The sequence below is a fragment of the Mizuhopecten yessoensis genome, unplaced genomic scaffold (genome assembly GCF_002113885.1).
Source record: "Mizuhopecten yessoensis strain PY_sf001 unplaced genomic scaffold, ASM211388v2 scaffold3229, whole genome shotgun sequence".
NCBI classification, from domain to species: Eukaryota; Metazoa; Mollusca; class Bivalvia; order Pectinida; family Pectinidae; genus Mizuhopecten; species Mizuhopecten yessoensis.
Window position 1 is genome coordinate 192991 of NW_018404940.1, and position 17660 is coordinate 210650.

Genomic DNA, 17660 nt, shown 5'->3' on the forward strand with positions numbered 1-17660 from the left:
TTATGACGTAACCGGAAACGCACTTGATACAAGAACGTGACCCGGAAATAGCTCACAACATAATCAGGACAGTAATAATAAACAGACGTTTATCCAACATTAACAGATTAATACCGTATGTATTGAGACACTGATGTGCTAGAATCCAACACAAGGTAACACTCGTTTAATTCTTTGCTATCACATCAAGTACTAACTGAAATTTATGCGGAAATATCAGCATTAAATGTTAGAATTGAACAATGGACAATATGCACATCCCCATAAGAGTTATCCAACTCTCACTGAAGATTCATGAAACAAGAAATGTGTCCATAGTACACTTATGCCCGCTCGCACTATTATTTTATATGTTCAATGAAGCATGAAATTGGGGGTCAAAACTCTTATTTGGCATTCAATTTAGACATTTAGAAAGATCATAGCATAGGGAACATGTCATGATGTGTACTAAGTTTCAAGGTAATTGGACTTTAATTACTTCATCAAATACTACCTTGACCAAAAACTTTAACCTGAAGCAGGATGGACGGACAAATAAACCAACATACGCAAACACCGAAAAACATATTGCCCCTCTACTATAGAATAAGACAAATAGGTCAATAACTTCCCAAAATCATGTCTCTTACAATTTACATGTACATGTATGGCAAGGCTTTAGACAATTTTCAGTATTATATTTCAGCTTTTTAACTATTTAATTTTAATATGAAGAAAATTTGCTTGAAATGGACAATACAAGCAATAACTCATACAAGGAGTTATTCTACAATTTTAGACCTTCTGAACAGATAATTGCCTAAATAATTTTAACAGTATATACTTTACAGATTAGTTGAAAGATATAGAAACATATTTGCTCCCGCTTTTATTATTTTCAAATCAAAGCTTCAATCTTCTTACACCTATGAGGATTCATTAAAAAAATACAGCCAAAGTTACAAAAAAAAGTGTAAATAATTTTTAAATCTATGGACAGTCTCAAGAAGTTGTGGTTTGCCAATGACATCAAAATTCACATTAAAAAGTTAACTTTCATTACATGATTTTCTGAAATACCGAGAAATAGCATCAGTAATTTTTGAGGATTTGGTCACTCTAGGTCCTTTTCCACAACTTTCTGACAAATCACCATTGGTTTGTACATGACGTCTGTGCAAAGATTCTAAAATGCAGACTTGAAGAGGTGAGTCTTGATGTCCCTCTTGAATTTGGCCAGGGTATTTGACTTTCTTATAGCAGATGGTAAGCTATTCCACAACGTAGCCAAAAACCCTCCCAAAGCATCTGTTTCCGTAGGTTACAGTACGAGATTTTGGGACACACAACAAAGATTCCGACTCCGACCGCAGTGATCGTGACGGCTGATACAGGGTAACAAGCTCCTGCTGTAGGTACTGAGGAGCTGTTCCATTCAGTGCCTTGTATGTAACACCAGAAGTGTACTGCGACCTGTATCGCACGGGTAACCAGTGAAACGAATAAAGCACAGGTGTGATGTGCTCTCTATCTTTCAAGTACGAGTAACTTGCCGTTCTGCAGTGTTCTGGACCCTCTGCAGACGACTTGATAGTTTGTCAGATATACCACAGAGCAGGGCGTTACCATAATCCAATCGAGAGGTAACAAGTGAATGCACCAAAATCTTGCATGCATCTGCAGTTAAAAACTGCCGAATACAGGCGATGCTCCTGATCCGTAGAAACAGAAATTGGCAATAGCGTTCACTTGTTTCTCTATGTTCAGTGAATTAGCAAAGTATACCCCTAGGTTTTTAACAGCTGGAACAGTCTCAATAGTTCTGGCACCGACCTTGAGCTGGAGAGCCATTGTTTGCCGACACTTTGGGGAATACTTACAGCGTATAGAATAGACAGAGTGACACAACCTTCCAACGTAATTAACGTGACACAGATAGAGCGTCAGGGGAAACACTTAAACATGTATAAAAATAAGGGGGGAAGATACATAACAAAATAAAAACAAGTATCAGACTAATGGAATACATCATGCTTGTGCAGACAGAATAATCTCAACCCGAGGGTAAGACTTTGAAGCCTCGTGCTACATGTAAACTTAAAAAACACTGATCTTGAGGGCTGAGATTTCATACAGGTATGATTGATTTTATTTCTCTGATATTTTTCTACCGTGAAAATAAATTGTAATGACGAATCCAGTGCACCGCACCATCATCACGGTATGAAAAATGTGACTAAATCGATGTCGTGATGAATCGATGGTGTGTTTTCAAAATAATAACGCGTGTCAGCTATCTTTTCACTAGTTGGGTAAAGATATGTTACCTCTTCACCAGCAAATACCTGAATGCACCGGTGTTTTATAAGCATCAATTCAAAGATGTTGCCTGTCTTCTGACTATGAAGGCGACTTCTAAACATAAATATACGGATGCAGTTCGCCGTGCTAGCAGATAAAACTACATTACTTTCAGAGAAAAAGTTGTTGAACTAATTTTTCATGAAACATATTTAAGGTCGAATGAGTTTATTGATAAACGGAAATAGGATGTAGGGAGACAGTTTAATCTTAAACTGATGAATATTGTATGTTTGTTATTGACAGAACAGTGTGTTCTCTCAATATTAAAGTATTTGAAAGCAACCCAGGTATTAATTCGGTTATTTTTTATCAATGAGTCACATATGTCCATTTTTCTGTACTTCAGGAAACCGGCTATCTTTTCACTACTGTGAAGTTTTTCAAGAAAGATAACTCTTACATGCATTACTATATGTGTATATGGTTTTATTATAAAATGACAATTTTTAATCGTTTATAGATAAATTATTTTACACAATTTCAACATTTATTAAATTGATATACATTAATACAATACTAATCTATGGCAGTATAATTTTTATTAACCTTATTTTGCAAAATAATTGCGTCTTTCATTTTTTACATCAAAATTCACTCCTTTTTACATACATTTCCATTTAAAATCCTTAAAATTCTGACAACCTATATCTTTTGTGGCAGAACATGTTCTTTGCTTCAAAGCAACATAACTACAAAATTTGAAGAAATTCAACCTAGAAATGGTGACACAAACCTATTACCTTAATAAAAAAAAATAGTATAACATTCATAGTTGTTGTCTGCAAGGGAGAGTTAGTGCCCTTTGCACGTAAAAACGGCCGAGACCGGCTGAGTTGATCGTCCTGTTGCAGAGATGCCTGGATAAGTATTGGAGATCATTTAAGTCCAATTATTGTAGGAGATAAACATGGGAACTTCTAATCACAAAACAATCACATAGCTCTTATCATCCCTTGTAAATAATGTGTCATCAGTTATCAAGAATGAGTTGATTGAGACATTCATAGTTTGGGTGTCTCATAAGGTTGCTAAATGCCCTCAAGACCTCCAGTTGTTAGAAGGTTCTCTCTTCTCGATTTTTTTTTAAGTTCCCATTCAGGTGTTCGAAATCACAATCGTTGCCCTGGGAACAGAGGTCACAATTAATATTCTAACTGTTATTTCTGCTGGGATACTACATATAACAAGGCTGTAGGTATGCATGTCGCTATGTCGTGGTAATGGACACAAGATGTTGAAATTTTCGAAACTTTATCAAATCCCATATCAGAAATTTATCATTCCATAATAAATGACTATTGAAACGATTGGTGCGTCAGTTTTTCTTCCTCCTGCACCATATCGTCTCTAATTGATCCGGAGGGAACACTTGTACATTTATAATGTCTTGTGAGCTTAGTGATAACCATATCTTGGAAGCTGCCCTGTAGATCTTGCAATACACCTGTTACAAATGAAATGTAGATTTTTAAGTAAAAAATATTTTTTGAAGCGAGTCATTCAGATTTGGGAAGCTCATAACAATCTGTATTTCACTCAAATTTAAGTTGAGAAACGCCTTGTCTAGGCATAATTTTATCACTGGATTGTCACATTTGTCACTTTTTTCCAAAGTAAAAATTGTTTTGGTTCAGCGTTTAGTAATGTGCATAGTTTGCTTGCTTTAAAGTGGTTATTATTTGTTATGTTGAGGCACAGATAAAAGGTGTGATCATTGGTTTGTCATGTGGTCGTACGTAGCGTCAGTTTAATTACAATGCAGCGTCTTTTTTATTATAGTATTACGTCAGTTTTATTACAATGCAACGTCTTTTTATTACAGTATTACATCAGTTTTATAAGTTTTATTATAATAAAAAGTTCGTTTAACTACAATATAATGTCAGTTTTATAACAATATAACGTTAATTTAATTAATTCAATTAACAGTTAACGACAGTTTTATTACAGTATAACATCTTTCTATTACAAAATGACGTTAATTTAATCAAAATTTAACGACAGTTTTATTACAGTATGACATCTTTTTTATTACAATAAGACGTTAAATTTGTCTGTCAACGATAGTTCCGGTTTGAGCTCCAATGTAAACAATCCGAATATTGCGTGACTGTTAATAACGTTTATGTTTAAATTATCATCATGTAGGTGTTTGTGTGTATATGGTTAAATGTGTTGTGTTGCATATATTCGCTTTGTATAAGTAGACATATAATCGTTTTGATACCTCTGTCAACATTTTTTTTGAGAAAATCTCCTGCTGTACAGTACAGTAACCACAGGGGTTCGTTACAAATGTCTGAAATACACATATGTCATGCTGTACTGATATGGGTCATACCACACATAAACTTTGTGTTGTTATCCATATCAGTAGCATATGTGTATTTAGACATTTGTAATGAACCCCTGTGCTGTAAGTTAACTGTCTAAACACCGACTTGGGAAATGGATTCCTCTACTCCAAGGCATAGGGATATGTTCTGTGTCTGAGTGATCTTCCTATTACGTAATCATAAGTGACACACCTGTACTATAGTGTTTGTCGGCGACGCACATAACCGTGGATACTGAAGTCAAATTAAAGGTCTTCTAGCACTTTTACTTGAGAGAGAGCGGGGAGGGGGGTAACAAAGCACAGAGGTTAGTTACAAATATTATGCTTAACTGATATGGGTTACACAGCATAAAGCTATAATAATAAGTGAATTTGGGGTATTTTTTAGTTTTAAACATACATATTTGTTTATATGTACTGTGACAGTAAAGTGTGTGTATTTTAGTCATTTGTAAAAGAATAAACTGTGATCTGAGAAAGAAAATATTTTGATATCCAGGTTAATAGATATTTATTGAATCATTACTACCTGTTGAACAGAAAAGTATATATGCGTGTCAAGATGTATTTAACTGTGTGATTCACTGTAATTATCCATAGACAAATGTTATACATCCCAATTCTTGCTCAGAACAATTATGAGAAGCTGATGCACTTTTAACAACTGGCAACTGTGATTTTAACTGTAGAGTACAGTTCAGCCATACGAGTTCCAGAGGAGTCGTCCACTTTTCTTTCCATTCAAACATCTGAACTAAGTACAACTTGTCAAGTGTATACATGTATTTATTGATGTCTAAACTCAATTCATAACATATAGTGACGTACAAGTAAATACACATATCAACTTTGAAATATGCACACAGTTAACATAGTTGTCTTTAATATAAAATTATCCATTTTGATGAGCTCACTAACTTCTCTAAGAGATGTAGTTGGTTCTCAAAAAGTAGGCCAAGTCACACAAAAGAAAGAGTCCAGTAATCAAATATCTAATAAATAACATCAATATGACTAAATGAATAAAAACATAATTAAGTTTGTGTATTGTCAACTCATAAATGAATTCACTCGTCAGGTTGTAAAACGTTTATTCAGTTTCAACCTACAACAAATACAAATAAACAGCCATAATAAATGACCAAGTACGGTCCTCCTATATATGTTATCGTAAATTAGCAACAATGAGTAAACAACATTCGAATAAAAGGAAGCCGTGTGACACTCTACATCGTATATTCAAGTGTTAACGCAACGTTCAAAATGATCTGCACATACTAAATATACGAATAATACGTGAAACACTTACGCATTGACAAGATTATATCTTAAACAGATTAAACCAGTTCAGTGTTTACAGTTCCATCCATGAAGATGGTAGACCGGAAGCAATAGGAAACGTGAGTAAGGCGGAGCCTAAAGCACAAAAAAAGCGGGCGGTCCCCGAGTCCGGAATGAAAAATAATAAATATCTTGAAATGAAATTATCTACGATACAGTTTGATTATAGATATCTTGACTCATATTCTAAAATGTATTTGGTGAAATGAAAATCTATCATGGATGTTATTTATACACTTTTTACACATGTCATAACACACAATAACACTATACCTTATATGACTATCGCACATGATAAGGAAAAAGTTATTCATAAGTTATTACATACAAAGTTCTGTGTCCCTCTAATAATATTAAACAACGGTTTGTCAATATCTGAAACTACCTGAGTTACACATGCATTTAGGTTTTCTTGTTTTCAAATAAACATTTGACAAAAATTCTTTTTTTTAAATATGTCCAGTTCTTCAATATTGATGCTTAACTATTTTCATTTTCAATTTTGACTTCTAAAACGTATTAAATCAAAATTGTGATATTATCATTCATTCTCTTATATGGCCTGCTTCTCAATATATCTATATAACAAAGTATGAAAATACTTGATCAGTTATTTCATTTTTCAAACCTTTGTGCATACCTAGTAACTTTAACTCTATAAAAAAACATACATATTAGTTTTACCAATAGTTGTTGAAACAGACAATACACCCATCAAGTGTTTTGAAATTTTAACATCCCAAAACCTATTACAAAAATCACAAAGAAGTCAACATTGTTATAGTTAATTCGCACGGTCTAATTGAATGCAAATGTACATACATGTACTGTACACAATTAATTTAACATTATATACCTGAGCCATCTAGGACATCGGTACACCAAACAATGAGCTTTGACTCTCGAGTTTGCAAATACATCTCTATTAAGAATGTCTTTGACTCTTCAGATTTAGGGAAAATATTATTTGAAATTACTAAATGTCAAGGGTCAACTGAAAATCTGTCCATTTTAAATATTCAAGTGATTTATGTTAAACAAAATCATTACAGTAGTGTACTGGTTTCATATCTGTACAGTATATTTATATGTACATTTTACACATGATCCAGTAATATGAAGTAATCTAGAAATCTTAAGGACAGGACATTGCAGACAGTGTAATTCACCTCAGTAAGAGCTCGTACAAATTTTTCATGGCACAACATATCATAATTGTTTGTTCAGCTAAATGAACTTCAGCAAGTGGTAGCACAGATTGTAATATCCTGAAGTTCTTGATTTACTCCATTTTCATTTCAACAACAATCCTGGGAGCAGCTATTTGTTGAGTTTTAAAGAACTCCTGTACACTCATCTGACAACTAGATCATACAAATGGTGGCATATTTAGTACTATATGTGCAGGAAGTAAATCTCCAACAGTGAAGCCTTTGTCTGCATGAATAACATCTCCAGGTTCTAACTTTGGTAAGAAGAGGTCACCATCTTTTTGCACAATATGTCTATTTATTGTATGCCCTTCCCGAATCCTTGACACAAATGTTACTAGGCCATCGGGTACAACTCCAATTAAACCTGTATAAGTGTTATGGTGTTTGTGTTCACTCCATGTAAGAAATTAAGTCTCCATGTTTCCCAGTTTCTCGCAGAAGAATTCTGTTGCATCTGTAACTATGCGAACCTGAGTCATTTCTGTAAAATGTTTAGGTAAATTGCTTAAATTTGTTCTCTTGATGGCCATGGGATAAGTGACTACATGTGATCAAACAAAAAATGAATCCATGTTTTTATGGTCCAACAAACTGTCATAACAGACACACTCAATAAATCTGCAAGAATTTTTTGCCGAAGACCATGCTTCAACTTCAAACACAACACTCATCAATTGGGCGTAGGCTCCTTTTCTTCCCAGGTTTCTCAAATTTTGGGTGGAAATATTTTCTGTCTTTTGCAGGTAGTGGAGTTCTTTTCCCCCTTCCCAGTAGGTCAACTTTTCTGCACCATGCTTACAAAAAGTATTGAAAAAAACAGTAAAAATGTTGCATAATTTGGATAACCAGTATAATATTTTGTCTTATCATCGTTTTCAATAATCTCTGGTTTGAAAATAGGAACAATTGTCTGTGATGCAGATGATTTCATACATTTGGCGTTATTGAATTGTGTCTGTGTAGCATCATCTTTTACATTTACATCTGATGTCTAGACATATACAGAATCCCCAACTATAGGGTCAGTCTGTGTTTCAGACCTCTCCTTTTAAGACAAGGAACTAATAGTAGTAGATATACATGATGTATCCTCACAGGGAATGTTTTCAGTGTTCTCAAATTCAGAATGACCATTTTCCTTGGTGTAGTCAGATACCTTGTTAGCATATATTATTTTCAAAATGTAAATTGCGAAGTCTAGAGTTTGAGCCAATTGGAGTATCTGGTCGCATAAGTTTAATTTTTTGAATCCACAATCATCTTGGGTTTTTTTAATCAGCACTGTCACCTGATGAATTGCAATGAGGTTTTATAGTTGTACCATCCTCACATTTTTTTCCTGGAGAGTTGGAGCACAGTAAACAATATCTTTTTCCTCCCTTGACAATGATAGAATTTGAAACCATATAAAGGGATTTATCATGATGTTGGGTTTTTCACAAAGGGAATTAAAAGTATATCAAGAAATAATTCTAATCTCTAAAGTAGTGTCTGATTTTCATGTAGTAATCATTGGGTCAGACACAGGTGAAAGTATTCTAAAATTAGATTTGTTAACTTATGCATGATTTTACTTTGACTGGGATTACAATTGTATGTTTTATCAAATTATTAAAAAAAGAGAACACATTTTAATAATTGTTGTTAACAAATGTAGTCTATAATCTCCTTATCTTGTGACAGTAAATGGTAAACCATTTTTANGTAAACCCTTTTTTTTTTTTTTTTTTCCCCCCCCCCCCTTTCTCCCCTCTCTCTCTCTCTCTCTCTCTCTCTTAAAAAGGTGCGATCATTCAAAATATACTTATGAAATTCCCGAAAAAAACCTGCCAATATACACAAATATGTAACTTTGTAAGAGGTGAAAAATTGTTGGTTATCTGACGACAATAACATAAAATTCATGGGTTTCTTGCAGAATAGTCTCGGTGGGAGTAAAGTGTTTTTGTTTTGCTGAAAAAACGTATCTGGATAGTGTCCATAACGTTACACTTGCACCTTGATATAAAGACAGGCTTATTTCACAGAATGAAATTTAATGTGGAAGCTTTCCTCATAGAATAAGGAAGTTTACCTTTATCGTCAAAGTTATCTGCTCGATCATCATGAAATCTTTGATATTGAATGGCAATCCCGCGTTATGATGGTCCGATATCATCATATGTCATCAAAACGAGATTTATAGATTGACACAATGAAGATGTCGACACCCTCACAACGTAGACGCTGAACCTTGGTTATACCGGAACTACCTTGCGCGCGTCAGCAACTTTTGTCACAAGTGTGGTGGTGTTTGAGGCGCGTCAAAGGGACGTAATGCGGTAGGCTGACAATATCTAACGACAGTGTTATTACAATATAACGTCTGTTTATAACAATATATTTACAATTGCTTCCGCGCCGTCCCATAACAACAGTGTTAGTGGGCAAGTGTAATTATATAAGCTATAATTACAACTACTCGACTATAATTACAACTGCCTGTTTCAGGTGTAGGAATATGTAAACAAACAAAATGGCCGCCTGAAATGTATTTTGAGGCAGGGCAAATGTTTTTTGTAGGAATATGTCTTAAAAAAAACATATATGTAAATATAAACAATACCTGCTTGTCTGGATGTAATTATTGTTGATATAATTACATCCAGACAACCAGTTATTGTTTAAATGACGTTAATCTAATAAGAATTTAACCACGTCTGTCTTATAAGAATATATTGCTATTACAACTTTAGCTTCACCATCCACGACGTCGTTTTGTCCACCATGCTTTTTTTATTCAAATCTAACTGAACTTCATCAAAATGCAATCAACATATTCTGGTGAAATTAATAGCCAGGATGAGAAAAATTCTGAGAATAATCCGACGTAGATATGTTAAATCTATTTTGTTGTAAAGACGGGCAAGTTATTGTCGATTTTGTTTGTTTGTGTTTGTACATATGTATGTTTATGTTTTGTTCATACATTCTGTATTTGTTTTTATGTTTGTTTGTGTTTGTGTTTGTTTATCTATAGTTTTGTGTTTGTTTACGTTAATGGGTCAGATACTATGTAAGGACGACCGAATGAGAAGACTGAGTGTATGTATATAAAGAACGGATGAGATAGGAGAAATTTCCTATGCTGAACGGTCCATTTTTACAAGTGTATCTTTGTGACTAGAGAAACACCTACGAATGTCTTTCACCAGTTTCTGACGTAAATGACCTACGCGTATCTTCCAGGACTGTTTCAATGTGACGCTACATAGCAATAGATGTACTATAATGGTAGCCAAGGGGTTTCTTTTCTGCATTCCACGTCACCTTGTATATAAGTTACCACAAACAAGACACTTGGTAAACAACTTTGTTAACCGCTACGTAGGTCTAATTGGTGATAATCAAAACAATCATGCAAACAACAATGTTAAAAATTCGGTTAGCTAGATATAGTAAGATATATAAATATCCGGGGCAAGGCACTTGTTGATAGGTGGTATTCATATATCTAGGTTTTTTTCGTTGGTACAGACACGTGACTGATAACGTGTTGTTTTACTAGTCAGTATCTATTAACGTTCACGCATGCGTGTTGCAGCCTGAATTAACTATGACCTTGAGCACTGAAAAACACGAGGAACAATCACTGTGTTACCTTTTCAAACAAAATTACATTACCCACACTTGTTATGCATTATCATGTAGCACATGTCGTGAAAAGACAGCAATGCCATTAAAGGCTAGAAGGTGATAAACTTTTGGGGTTTTTTTCTTCCTTTTTGTTTCTCCCCATTATCTCTCTACTCCCCTGATTGAATGGCGGGTATGCTTGTGTCTGCTTGAATTGTCTTAAAGATATATATAATATACTATCCCGATTTGTATATTTCTATTTGTAATTTAAATAATGATTATAAGTGTCCAGAACAAAGTAGGATGTATTAATAACATTGCAGGAGTGTGCTGTAATTTGTGGTAACTAAAGCGAGTCTTGATCCTTGGGTCCCTCCGTATAAACTGCAAATTAATTTCTTTCACTCTCCTTTTAAAATTGAAGGACGGATATATGAGCAAGGGGAAATCATACTTATAAAGTACGAACGGATGAAAGGAAAGTATAAAATTAAAGGACGAATATGTAAAAATACGCAAAATTACGTTCAAGGAAGAACAAACGAAAAGTCAAGATGTTATAGATGACGGTCAAGTTACGGGTGTAAGTTTGACGAATTAGAGGACATGCAATATTTGTTTGACAGACAGATGAGAGAGAAAAAAATGTTCCTGTATGAAACTCCTCGCAATCTAAGTGAGTGGAGAAACACGTGCACGTTTTTCTGTCCGTGACGTAAACGGCTCACGTGTAACATCCAACAACTGTAGCAAAAGCAATGAATATATTTTTGCATTCCGCGGCACTTCGTGTATTATTTACAGCAATTATGGATGATTACACAGACAAACAGGTTAACCTATTTTTACTTGGTTGTTATTACCTAAACAACATTGTCGATAGCAATGGTTACTATAAAAGTAGGGCTGTCCATGATTTATATCAATCTGACCTATGGTCCCAAACCATTCGGTAAAAGTAATATATCACATGCCAACCATTCGGTAAAAGTAATATATCACATGCCAACAATTATAAACTCAACGTAAACAAAAACAAACATTTTTTATTTTTTATTTTTTTTTATTTAAATTTGAAACAAGAATTCCAAATTCTTCATTTATGAATTTAATATATCTTATTGAAACTCAAACATTAAATTGTGATAGAGATTTTTTATATATATATATATATATATATATAAAGAAATATCACCATGAAAGGTTTAGTATGTAGGAATTATATGAGAAGCCAATATAACTTATTGAAAGTCAAACATTAGATTGAGATAGAGATTTACAAATACATATATATAAAGAAATATCACAATGAAAGGTTTAGTATGTAGGAATTATATGAGAAGCCATGTTTTTCTTTCAAAACAATAAACCAGAAGCATATCATATTCTAGGGCTATGGGAAAGTTAGTACTGTACATTGAATTGGTGCTATAGAGAGCTGGTGCTGTATACAGAGTGATTTTTAACAGCTCGCGAGAAAAAGTGATTGTCAGGTCGTGTGAAAGAGTGAATGCCAGGTCGCGAGAATAAAAAGAGTGAATGCCAGCTCGCGAATGCCAGCTCGCGAGAATAAAGAGTGAATGACAGCTCGTGAGAGAAAAAGTGAATGACAGCTTGCGAAAAAGGCGATTAACACATTGCGAGAAAAAAGCGATTAACAGCTCGCGAGAAAAGTGATTGTTAGCTCGCGAGAAAGAGTGATTGTCAGTTCGTGTGAAAGTGTGAATGATATCTCGCGAGAGAAAGCGATTAACAGCTCGTGAGAAAATAAGGAATTGTCAACTCTGGAGAAGAAAGGAAAAATGATTGAAAGATTGATAAATGAAGAATCCTCAACTAATGCAATGTTTGTTCGAAAATATGAAGGACTGGGTGTATGTGACCACTTAATCTGCCTATAGTCTACAGTGAAACAAAATTACCGCTTTTCACCATTGCGTTATTTACCTTGATATCAAATCCTGGCGTCAAAATAACGTTAAAAAGAGAAGGAAGAAACTCATTCAGCAAGCATTACGTTCCTAAAGGCCAACACTGTTAGACAGGACAATGGATATAGAAATCTAAAAAAGCAAGGCCATACAAAATAATTATTAATTTCGCAATCATATAGCACTTAGCTCAGGAACAAGCATTTCCTTTAGATATCTTCCCGTCGTAATATGATGACACTTAAATAGTTCGGCACATGGTATTACATCAAAAGTATGGCGGTTACTGAGTGTTACATCAGATGTTTCTACAAAATGTTGCATAAACAATGACAAGTATAGGACAAACAAACGGAAATACTGTCTGACAATAGATTTACACTAGCGGGTTTCTAAATGGAACCACACAAAAGGGCAACAACAGCAACCGGAAATTGTCTCAATAAAAAAAATCCTATGCTTATTTGTATCTGTTCTCGATATTCTAAACAATGGAATTCAAAATAGAATTACATCATTCCACAGCCCTCCCTTGTGACAAAACATCGTACAGTACAAAAAATATATATATGAATAAGAAACAAAGTATTTCTAGAACTACAGCCTGTATACAGAAAGTATTCCTAGAACTTCAGCCTATATACAGAAAGTATTCCTAGAACTACAGCCTGTAAACAGAAAGTATTCCTAGAACTACAGCCTGTATACAGAGAGTATTCATAGAACTACAGCCTGTATACAGGTAGTATTCCTAGAACTTGAGCATATATACAGAAAGTATTCATAGAACTTCAGCATATATACAGAAAGTATTCATAGAACTTCAGCATATATACAGAAAGTATTCATAGAACTTTCAGCCTATATACAGAAAGTATTCATTGAACTACAGCCTGTATACAGAAAGTATTCCTAGAACTACAGCATGTATACAGAGAGTATTCCTAGAACTTTAGCCTTTATACAGAAAATATTCCTAGAACTACAGCCTGTATACAGAAAGTATTCCTAGAACTACAGCATGTATACAGAGAGTATTCCTAGAACTTTAGCCTGTATACAGAAAATATTCCTAGAACTACAGCCTGTATACAGGAAGTATTCCTAGAACTTCAGCCTATATACAGAAAGTATTCATAGAACTACAGCCTGTATACAGAAAGTATTCCTAGAACTTCAGCCTGTAAACAGGAAGTATTCATAGAACTACAGCCTGTATACAGAAAGTATTCCTAGAACTACAGCCTGTATAGAGAGAGTATTCCTAGAACTACAGCCTGTATACAGAAAGTATTCCTAGAACTACAGCCTGTATACAGAGAGTTTTCCTAGAACTACAGCCTGTATACAGGAAGTATTCATAGAACTACACCCTGTATACAGAAAGTATTCCTAGAACTTCAGCCTGTATACAGAAGTATTCCTTTAACTACAGCATGTATACAGAAAGTATTCCTAGAACTTTAGCCTGTATACAGAAAATATTCCTAGAACTACAGCCTGTATACAGAAAGTATTCCTAGAACTGCAGCCTGTATACAGAAAGTATTCCTAGAACTTTAGCCTGTAAACAGAGGTATTCCTACAGCTCTGAAGTCACTCGCTACTTATCAGAAACGGGTTAGGGGACTCTGTCATCGCAGGTGTATACGTCGACTCCCCGAACAAGTAAGTGTGATAGTAGATTGCACTGGAACACATGTTGGACAATCAAAGTGTTTTGCTCATGCTACCTACACATATATTCCGTTAACTATATATTGTATGTATCGTACTGATTGTCCTTTACTCTACCTTGTACTTGCTATGTGTAACGTCTGCTTCATTACAATGATTTTTTTTTAAACTAATAACAAAAGTTAAACAAACCGTTACACATCTTCGAATAACACCCATGCGTAGCAATAAGTTAAGGGTCGCCTTAATATACTTGCATGTCAATATTATGTAATAGAAATTTGATTTGATAAATCTGCAGGTGGTTGCCGGGTAAGATACCAACTACAAACCAGGCCTAGGACTTCGGGATCATACCCGTAGCAGGTCGGCAAATATGACATAAATCCTAACCAGTTCCCAAATACAATCAGATCGTCTGCATGTAACGTTTCATTCTGACATTACAAGGACACATATATCAACTTACAAACAAACGCTAACGGTACACGTCTCTCGAGCTCACCCACTTGTCACATTACGTTTACCTTCAGCTTATCCGATGGTCATGAAACACGCCGTATATGTATACTTGGGGATAGACTTAAAACCACTTAAGTTTTACACCTTGTTTTTCAATTATCCGAAATCTATCAGGAATAAATTACTGCTTCCCCATGTACATACACATTTATTTAAGCAGTCGCGTTCTTGTAACTCGCTAAACTCATACGACTCGCTAAAAAGAAAGAAAAGTAAACATTTAAAACAGTATTCGGCTTGAAGTCTCATCAAAATTATTCAAAATCAGCATTTTTTTAAATTTATGACTGCAATAAGACATTGGATTTGAGCACAGAGTTTGAGTTTGAGCATGAAAATAGTTTCATGAATACATACCCTAGTGTTCCAGAAGGTTTACTGTGCTTTGTTTCATCGACGATACCCGCCATGTCCCATGTTAATCTGAGTCAAATCCAAAGCCATGTCAGATCCTTGTTACGAACAACCGGGGTTTGACAAGAAACCTAGAAGGCTCACTAATGAACATAACAAAATAAAACATCGATCCAATTAAACCAAGGAGATAGCATATTGTCCAATGACATATTACAAAGTTTGCATTTATCATTAATATATTTATTACGTACAATGTAATCAATAATATTTCACCTTACGTTATAATGTTTCCAAGATGGTTAACATCCAACAGTATTACGGGAGACATACGAAGAATATACGGTTCGTGAATGTACATCGAAGATAGCCACCTCATTACTACACAACAATGCAATTACGTTCTACACATTCTCTGGGTCTCCACGTGCACGCCTGGTGCAGGCGCCGTCGTGCATTCCTGAACTATATGACAGACACGGCCGGTGGATCACACTAGACAGCAGTAACGTGAAGGATTGTTTTACGAGAGGGCGTAACTTTGTTGATTGTGTAAATGCCATTCACACGTCTAACGTAAACTAGGCATATATACATATTTATATTACGTAAATTGTAATGCAATAGAAAGCTAATAAATAACAAATTCGTTTCATTTGTTTGATGCGGGAAACGTAATTGGGTAGTACTTGGGTCCTAATGAGAGCTCTTTCATGCTTTTACACTTCATCCAACAAGCACCAATCAAACGTTTGTAAAGCATGCATCGTTTTACCAGAGTGACGTCATTGCTCTAACGTACTGCAGACAGAGGTCAACAGTCATGTTTAAAACATATGTCTAAGGTTCTAGTTAAAAATAGACCGTATGGGAGATGAAATTAGTGCTTTTACTAATATGACCGCTCTTGCATGTTATATGTAGCAATGATCAAAGCATTGCGCATTTAAAACTTAAATTTGTTTGTTTGTGAATTTTGCAACTTCAAATCAAATGAGGAGGTCACTGTCTAGGAACGAATCACATGCTGTGCCTCTGTGTTGGAACCAAGTGCCACTGACTCGTGGTCAAAACATCATAAATAGTATGTAATTATTTATTTAGTATTACAGCACTGTATTGTGACCAATTGGTAACACAATCATACACTTTCTTTCAAGTATTGCTGCCTCAGCTACAATTACAGACATTCAATGTTTCACCTAGGAAATCCTTACAACATTGGTCGACTGAAAAAACATGTTACTTAGAGACAGGATGTAGAGCTCTAGGTGTAAACGTTAGTTTCGTATTTTCATTACAGAACACACCCCGTGAAAGTAGGAGAGATATTGGAGAGATGCTGTAGACAGAAACGGTATGGCCTAACAATACTTGTGTTTGTGTCCTGTTGGTTACGGTGATGATAAGAAATGTTGTGGAGTTTCTCGACACATCTTGGAGAGTGTCTCTGTCGTAACAGCCATAGAAAGCTGTAACAAAAAATAACTTTAATCCAAGTTGCTGCTTTTTTTCCAGAGGTTCCTGAAACTGTCAGTCTTCATGCATGTGTGTGATGAGTGTTGTCCCGTCAAGCAAGGAAAACGTACGAGATGCCTAGATTTCTAACTCTAGTTTACTGTGTCTAGTACGACAAGCATTTGTTCAGCTGTAACGGCTGTTAATCAGAGCCCGTGAGATAAATGGAAAGGAACCGACTTTTTATTTTGAGATTTCGGGCGTGTATCGGGCCGTCTTACTTTCACAAATTAATGTTTAACTGGCCCTGTAGTTTGACGTCACGTCAGTGTATTGTGGTTGCACGCAACACAGATAGTTTTCATTAGTTAACGGCATTCCTAATTATATCGTATAGATGGTTATTTAAGTATGGAAAATCCCTCTCTGCTAAATACTGTTTTCTACAAATATCTGCTATGTGGCCAAATGCGAATCTAATTGATATTCGTACTGTAAAGGTAATACATAGCACGCGGATATTACCTATTTATAGATTATCCACCATAATGTTTTATTGATTTTTTCTGTTAAGAAAATATTAACTCCAAAAGTTTTCTCTACAAGATACGCATATAGCGTACGTACTGAAGTACGGAGTTTACCCTGAAACAACATTTCTCACAAAAGTACTAATGTTACCGCTAGTGACAACTGTCGAGTCAAACAACGCCCGGACCACAAGTTGATATTTATCATAGTCAGTTCAAACTACACAACAAACGTTCCATTTTTGTATTGTGTTACTGTTTATCCGGTACACCTCGGGTTTCCATCCATCATACCCGGTAGGTCTGACGTTATAATACTGCTCGGCTCAGC

At 35.0% G+C, this 17660-nt stretch overlaps 1 long non-coding RNA gene across 1 annotated transcript; it reads right to left on the reverse strand.

The window, feature by feature from the left end:
- Positions 1-5758: 5758 nt before the first annotated feature.
- LOC110447115 lies at positions 5759-15866 on the reverse strand. The gene is made up of 3 exons (XR_002462558.1): positions 15623-15866; positions 15345-15484; positions 5759-8033 (listed from the first exon to the last, which is right to left on the reverse strand). It is a non-coding gene; the product is annotated as an uncharacterized LOC110447115 (long non-coding RNA).
- Positions 15867-17660: the final 1794 nt, after the last annotated feature.